General features: G+C 39.5%; 1 protein-coding gene across 3 annotated transcripts in view; it reads left to right on the top strand.

The window, feature by feature from the left end:
• Positions 1–2,967: 2,967 nt before the first annotated feature.
• LOC110532751 (plexin-B1) overlaps positions 2,968–8,643 on the top strand; it is an 81,593-nt gene continuing 75,917 nt past the window's right edge. For 2 of the 3 annotated variants that reach the window (XM_036988825.1, XM_036988826.1), the window contains exon 1: positions 2,968–3,307. The gene's annotated coding sequence lies outside the window, so the exon portion shown is untranslated. The remainder of the gene's footprint in view (positions 3,308–8,643) is intronic. The other variant, XM_036988824.1, reaches the window with a different exon arrangement.

Below are 8,643 nucleotides of genomic sequence, written 5' to 3'. Positions count from 1 at the left end.
TTAATGCAACCGCTGTGTCAGATTTCAAAAAAGCTTTACGGAAAAAGCACACCATGCAATAATCTGAGTACGGCGCTCAGAGACCAAACAAGACCAAACAAGCCAAAAAGATATCCACCATATTGTGCAGTCAGAAATAACATTATAAATATTAACTTACCTTTGATGATCTTCATCAGAATGCACTCCCAGGAATCCCCGTTCCACAATAAATGTTTGTTTTGTTCAATAATGTCCATCATTTATGTCCAAATAGATACTTTTGTTAGCGCGTTTTGTAAACAAATCCAAACTCACGAAGCACGTTCACTAGGAGCAGACGAAATGTCAAAAAGTTCCGTTACAGTCTGTAAAAACGATGTATAGAATCAATCTTTAGGATGTTTTTAACATAAATCTTCAGTAATGTTCCAACCGGAGAATTCCTTTGTCTTCAGAAATGCAATGGAACTCGAGTTACCTCTCACGCGAACGAGCGTCACGAGCTTGTGGCAATCTGCCAGACCACTGACTCAAAGAGCCCTTATGAGCCCCTCCTTTACAGTAGAAGCATCAAACAAGGTTCTAAAGACTGTTGACATCTAGTGGAAGCCTTAGGAAGTGCAACATGACCAGTATCCCACTGTATCGTCAATAGGGAATGAGTTGAAAAATGACCAACCTCAAATTTTCCACTTCCTGGTGGATTTTTTCTCAGGTTTTTGCCTGCCATATGAGTTCTGTTATACTCACAGACATCATTCAAACAGTTTTAGAAACTGCTGAGTGTTTTCTATCCAAATATAATATAATATCCAAATATAATGCAATAATATGCATATATTAGCAACTGGGACTGAGTAGCAGGCAGTTTACTCTGGGCACCTCTGGGCACCTTATTCAGCCAAGCTACTCAATACTGCCCCCAGCCATAAGAAGTTATTCATGTTCCTCTCTTTTTGTAGCACCAGTCTAAATGCTACCAAAGGCTGCCAAATTCCTCTTGCTCTTCTGTTCAATCAGATGTGTAAGAAAAAGGTTTGTGTTTGTGTGTGAGATCAGGTATGAAGGCTTCTTGTACCTGGTAAAAGCTCTGTCATGCACAGATTGCACACTTATTAAGGTCACACAGATGACAGTTACAGCTTTTTGATTGGTCCGTGGTTGGTTGTACAGAAAGCTAATGACATTACAAGTATGTATTGAGTAATGCAACTCAAAGGCTACTGTAAAATCCATACTGTACAGTTCAAGCCCTGAATACTGATTGGCTGAAAGCCATCTTTTTTTTTTCCTTTCTTTAAATAGGCAAGTCAGTTAAAAACAAATTCTTATTTTCATTGACAGCTTAGGAACAGTGGGTTAACTGCCTTGTTCAGAACAACAGATTCTTACCTTGTCAGCTCTGGGATTTGATCTTGTAACCTTTCAGTTACTAGTCAAACGCCCTAACCACTAGGCTACCTGCTGCTCCATATCAGACAGTATACCATGGGTATGGCAAAACAGTTATTTTTACTGCTCTAATTATGTTGGTAACCAGTTTATAATAGCAATAAGGCTTCACAGGATTTGTGGTATATCACCAATATACCACGACTAAGGGCTGTGTTCAGGCACTCTGTGGTGTGTCGTGCGTAAATAACAGCCCTTAGCCGTGGTATATTGGCCATACCACACCCCTTCAGGCCTTTATTGCTATTGTAAGACATTTGTCTGAGCTCATTAAATGATTTACTATGGGACTTCTAACATGAACATTTGTGGAATATGGGCATCCCATGGACACTCCTGGCAGCAAAACAAATATAACAAGTTATTGATTCAAAGCCAGCCCAGATTTTCTCATCTGAATGTTCAGACTGAATTGACCAGCAGCCGGAGTGAGGGAGACACTTACTGGTCATAAAGAATACTGCTGGTACTGTCAAATAGACCTTATTGGTCATAAAGAATACTGCTGGACACTGTCAAATAGACCTTATTGGTCATAAAGAATACTGCTGGACACTGTCAAATAGACCTTATTGGTCATAAAGAATACTGCTGAAAACTGTCAAATAGACCTTATTGGTCATAAAGAATAGTGCTGGACACTGTTAAATAGACCTTATTGGTCATAAAGCATACTGCTGGACACTGTTAAATAGACCTTATTAGCGTAAAGCCTACTGTAGATGGACGGACTACAAGTGCCGGCATTTCTGAGACCGTTGCATTATTAGTCCCTGTAATATGATTATCTGAAAAGTAGTTTAACAAGTTGCAGAAGCTAACCTATTCAAAAAGTTCCTGGTAGCCGTTCTAGCAAAGGTGGGATTGCAACGTGTTCATACGGGCAAAATAATCCCTTTCCAAACATCCATATTTGGACATACAACAACAACAGAACACAATCCACATTTAATTTAACTAGGTAAGTTAGTTAAGAACAATTTCATATTTACAATGACAGCCTACCGGGGAACAGCGGCAGAATGACAGATGTTTTACTTTGTCAGCTTGAGGATTAAATCCAGCAACCTTGTGGTTACTGGCCCAACGCCATAACCACTAGGCTACCTGCACCCCAAAGGTAGACACATAGGTAGACGAAAATGGCTCATACACAATACAGAATGAAAGTCATGCTATACAATTATTAGTGGTAATCCAATCTGTTGTTTGTATAAATGTGCTTACAGTCCCATTGGCAACCACCAGAGGAGGCTCATCTAACATAGGCCAACATCACAGAAATGCTGAGAGAGAATGATGTGATGTCATCCATTAATTGCCTCGTGTTACCACCTGGAACTGTGAATTCATACCGTTCTTTGTTGTTGATAATTAAATATGTCTGTGGTGGTGACAATTACTAATATTCTGGGCAGGGTATATAGCCTATTGGGAATCTGATAACCACTAAATAATTAAAAGTATGGAAAAAAATATGAATCATTTTTATTTATTTATTATGATTTAGCATGGAAGCTATTTGTAAAAAAATTGACAAAACGTAGGCCTATGTCATACATTTACTGCGTTATCAAACCATAAAAACAGAAGATGCCCACTTGTTATGCCTAAAAATAATTCTGCCACTCAGCTAGAGCTTGTTCGTTGTGGTAACTGTTCCTCTGAACTCCTCGTGCGCACAGCCCGGCAGATGGTCAGCTGTGGGGATGCTTAAAGACACAACGAATGTACCCACATAACAACGGACAAAGTACTGCCAGGTAAAGAATAGGAAGGGGCACCTGAGTAAAACAAACGCACGCTCTTGGATTAAGTGGAGGTAGCGGTCCTCCTTTTGGACCGAACAGACACGTTTTTTTCGCTATTTAAGGTAAGAATACAGTTTGATAAGAGTGTATTTAAAAAAAAAACATTCCTAGAAAAGTTGTCTGAAGTGCCTAATAAATTTAATAGTGAAGAAACAAACTTGACAATTCAGACTACTTAACACATTTGAATGAAACTGCACTAGAATGGTTGTGCAGCTAGCTGGTGGTTACATATCTAACCGATTTCCACATTCAGATAGGAAGGTAGCATGATTTGTTATAGCAGTAGCGTTGCCAGAAATTCGTTGGTGGGTGGGACTGCAGAAATTTGGGTAAAGAAACATGATTTTGCCATGGTGCAAAGAGAAAAATGTGCAGTTCAATAGTTTATCTCATACTATTCTACACATTTTGCCATGAGGCTTAGAGAAATGATGAATTTAAGCTACAATATAGGTGTGTTGACTGTGATAAAGACACTGGATCATGAGCTGTCTTGTTTGCTAAATGAACATCTGAAGTAGGCAGTGCCATGGTGTATACAGCAATAGAAGCACAGTGACATATGCCTCAATGTGGTCATATTGGTGGCTTATTGGGGGTGTGACTTTCTTAGTTATTTTGGCCACCCTTCCCATGAGAATCAATGCCATTCCAATTCACTGCTTGCTATGAACTTTCTTGATGCAGGGATTGATCGAAACCCACACATTTGGGCTCCACTGTCACCTGTTATACAGTACCGGATGTGTTGTGTGTTTCAAATGCCATTTTCACCTGCTGTCACAATCTCTTGGGGACAAACAGTCAACCTTTTCCTACTGTCTAAAGCTGTCAGTTTGGAAATCAGTGGTGAGTATTGCAACCTAGGACAGATGATTTTTATGCCATTCAGCAATCCGCGATGCCGTTCTGTGAGCTTGTGTGGCCTACCACTTCACATTTGAGCTGTTGTTGTTCCTGACTTGTTGGAAAGGTGGCATCCTAAGACGGTGCCACATTGAAAGTCACTGAGTTCTTCAGTAAGGCCATTCTACTGCCAATGTTTGTCTATGGAGATTTCATGGCCTTGTGCTCGATTTTATACACCTGTCAGCAAAGGGTGTGGCTGAAATAACCGAATCCACTAATTTGACGGGGTGTCCACATACTTTTGCATATAGTGTATACTCTAGCCCAAACCCTTACACTTAAGCCTTATCCTAATGCTAAACTTAGCCCTTACCCTAAACCATGTGGAACACCATTTGGGTCTTTGCTTGTTAAAAAAGATACAAGTCAAATAACACTATTTGACACGTCAAATAAGCTTGTTGACCGATCAGGATCTGCATATGACTGCACGTCTCAGAATAATTTAACATGTTCATACATTTTGTACGAGGGCACACGGTCTGTGAATGTATTGTAATGTTTTTTTAAATTGTATAAACTGCCTTAATTTTGCTGGACCCCAGGAAGTCAGTTCCCAATAATGGAAATCCATAATATATACAAATACATAGTAAATACACATTGATTACACTATCACTCATATTTCTTATGTCACAGAGATTCACTGATACATATGCTATGATGCTGGAAAAGTTGCCTTGTGTACCTGCCGCTGCTGCATAAGGCAAGCAGTGGACAGTGCTGGTCAGAAAAAAGCTAGCTAGCTGATGGATGCAAAAAAAAATCCCCCTAAACATAGCAAAACGACATCGTCTGTTTCAGAGGTGGAAAAAGTACACAATTGTCATACTAAGGTAAAGATACCTTCATAGAAAATTACTCAAGTAAAAGTGAAAGTCACCCAGTAAAACACTACTTGAGTAAAAGTCCAGAAGTATTTGGTTTTAAAAAAGTATATGTAATTGCTAAAATATCCTTAAGTATCAAAGTAAAAGTATAAATCATTTCAAATGTTTTATATTAAGCAAACCAGACATGTAACGATCCTCTTCCTGTGAATGACTGGACCAAGGCGCAGCGTGAGACGTGTTCATGATATTTATTTAAATCAGAACACTAGAACAAAAAACAACAAAGAGGAAAACAAACAGTTATGTAAGGAAACTAACAATACAGAAAACAACTACCCAAAAAACCCATGTGGGAAAGAGTCACCCTCCTGTCCGGAGCTGCCGGAGTCGCCCTCCTGTCCGGAGCTGCCGGAGTCGCCTCCTGTCCGGAGCTGCCAGAGTCGCCCTCCTGTCCGGAGCTGCCAGAGTCGCCCTCCTGTCCGGAGCTGCCAGAGTCGCCCTCCTGTCCGGGGCCCGCTGCTACCTAAGTATGGTTCCCAATCAGAGACAACAATAGACAGTTGCCCCTGACTGAGAACCATACCTGGCCAAAAACAAAGAAATACAAAAACATAGAAAAAAGAACATAGAATGTCCACCCTAGTCACACCCTGGCCTAACCAAAATAGAGAATAAAAGCCTCTCTATTGCCAGGGCGTGACAAGACGGCACAATTTTATTTTTATTTACAGATAGCCAAGGGTGTACTCCAACACTCAGACATAATTTAAAAATGAAAAATGTGTGTTTAGTGAGCTCGCCAGATCAGACTGGATGGCCAGGGATCTTCTCTTGGTAAGTGCATAAATTGGACAATTGTCCTGCCCTGCTAGGCATTCAAAATGTAACGAGTACTTTAGGGTGTCAGGGTAAATGTATGGAGTACAAAGTACATCATTTTCTTTAGGAATGTAGTGTAGTAAAAGTTGTAAAAAAATATGAATATTAAAGTAAAGAACAGATACCCCAAAAATGATTTCAGTAGTACTTTAAAGTATTTTTACTTAAGTACTTTACACCACTGATTTTGCTAACTACAGTGCCTTCAGAAAGTATTCACACCTCTTAACTTTTTCCACATTTTGTTGTGTTACAGCCTGAATTTAAAATTGATTAAATGGCGATATGTTTTTTTTTGTGACTTGCCTACACCCAATAGTAGTGATGCACCGATATTACATTTTTGGCCGATACCGATATCCGATATTTTCGTTTCCCAAAAAAACCTGATACCGAAAACCGATATTTAAAATTTTAGCAGCCTTTTAAGCATTCTATACAGTTAAATAGTAAACACACACACACATGGACGCAGTGGTCTAAGGCACTGCATTTCAGTGCAAGAGGCGTCAGTACAGTCCCTGTTTCAAATCCAGGCTCTATCACATCCGGCTGTGATTTGGAGTCCCATAGGGCGGTGCACAATTGGCCCAGGGTCGTCCGGGTTTGGACTGGGTAGGCCGTCATTGTAAATCAGAATTTGTTATTAAGTGACTTGCCTAGTTAAATAACGGTTACACACACTATCACTCGTTTTTCACGTCACAACGATTAATCGATAAGTATGCTATGATGCTGGTAAAGTTGTCTCGCGCACCTACAGTGCTGGTCATAAAAAAAAGCTAGCTAGCTCACGGATGCAAACAAATGTTCTTCCCTAAAAACAGAGCAAAACAACTTTATCTGTTTCAGTAGCTATAGTTATCTAAAATTACCCTAATTTATAAGACAGTTCTTATTTTATTAATGGTCAGACCCATCTATGTGAAGCTAGCCACAATAAGGATTAGCCACAATAATGGACTTTGTGGTTAGCCTTCAAAATAAAAGTGTGGCATAATTCTACTATTTGTATTAATTTGCATCACTGTCAATGACAGTTTTATTTTGAAGGCTGGCTACTTATAGCATTAGCCTTGGTCAACATTAGCCTTGGTTAAGTAGGTGGCTAGCTATTTATTTTCATGAACTGAAGTTCAATTTCAATAGGCAAACAAAAAGAAGTGGCAACCTAGCTAATACTTACTCACAAGGATTCCTAAATCATTGCTAAGAATAATGAAAAGGACTGCAGTTTCTACTGGTCATTGTTTTCAGTCTGGTTGTATTGGTGCTAGCTAGGTACCAAGCTAAAGCTAGCTACCCCAGAAGTTGCAATCGAACAAATGATGCTTTATTACCAATGGTAATGGTGGTATTGTAAACACATCGTTCGTGGCCGGTGTTTGCTTGTTTGCAGACTTTTTTGTACAGCTTTGACAGTGCTACTGTATTCTTTTTGACACGCAAAGACCCAAACGGCATTCCATATTTCCAAATGTCGTGAAGCTAATAGCATTGACACATTACTTTGTAACTCCTGTAGGGCAACATCTGATAAATAGCACACTTGGTAGTGTGTACTGGTGCTCAACCAGTCGGCGAAAGCCAACACCACCCACGACAGAGAATGGCTGATTGTTATGGGCAATGAATATCATTATCTTGGCTTTAATGGTTTCAACTTTGAGTTGTCTTACTGAAATGTTGTTACTCTTTCAAATGACTGCTCGACGTGTTGACTGCTTGATCCACACAGCAGACATTGTGGGCTAGTTTAGGAATGATGTGTTGCATGTATAGTACCTACGTTATATAAGTATGCACGTCAGCTTTGACATTGGCGTTAAACTAGACATCCCGATTTGTTCACCGGTATGTCGTGCATCCCTACCCAATACCCCATAATGTCAAAGTGGAATAATGTTTTTCGAAATTTTTACAAATTAATAAAATATGAAAACTGTAAAGTATTCAAACCCTTTGTTGTGGCAAGTGTATATAAGTTCAGGAGTGATAATTTGCTTAACAAATCACATAATAAGTTGCATGAACTCACTCTGTGAGCAATAATAATGTTTAATATGATTTTTGAAGGACTTCCTCATCTCTGTACCCACACATACAATTATCTGTAAGGTCCCTTAGTCGAGCAGTGAATTTCAAACACAGATTCAACCACAAAGACCAGGGATGTTTTCCAATGCCTCACAAAGAAGGGCACCTGTTGGTAAATGGGTTAAAAAAAGCAGACATTGAATATCCCGTTCAGCATGGTGAAGTGATTAATTACACTTCGGATGGTGTATCAATTCCCCCAGTCACTACAAAGAGACAGGCGTCCTTCCTAACTCAGTTGCCGGAGAGGAAGGAAACCACTCAGGGATTTCACCATGAAGCCAATTGTGACTTTAAAACAGTTACCGGGTTTAATGGCTGTGATAGGAGAAAACTGAGAATGGATCAACAACATTGGAATTACTCCACAATACTAACCTACTAGACAGAGTGAAAAGAAGGAAGCCTGTACAGAATACAAATATTCCAAAACATGCATCCTGTTTGCAACAAGACACTAAAATAATACTGCAGAAAATGTGACAAAACAATTAACTTTTTGGCCTGAGTACCAAATGTTATGTTTGGTGTAAATCCAATACAACACATTACTGAGTACCACTCTCCATATTCTCAAGAATAGTGGTGGCTGCAGTATGTTATGGGTATGCTTGTAATTGTTACTGAGGAGTTTTTCAGGATAAAAAAGAAACCTAGGTTAAAACTTGGTTCAGTCT

Source organism: Oncorhynchus mykiss, chromosome 9 (assembly GCF_013265735.2).
Source record: "Oncorhynchus mykiss isolate Arlee chromosome 9, USDA_OmykA_1.1, whole genome shotgun sequence".
Lineage (NCBI taxonomy): Eukaryota > Metazoa > Chordata > Actinopteri > Salmoniformes > Salmonidae > Oncorhynchus > Oncorhynchus mykiss.
Note: the sequence above shows the minus strand (reverse complement) of the source record. Positions and strands in the feature narration are given on the sequence as shown.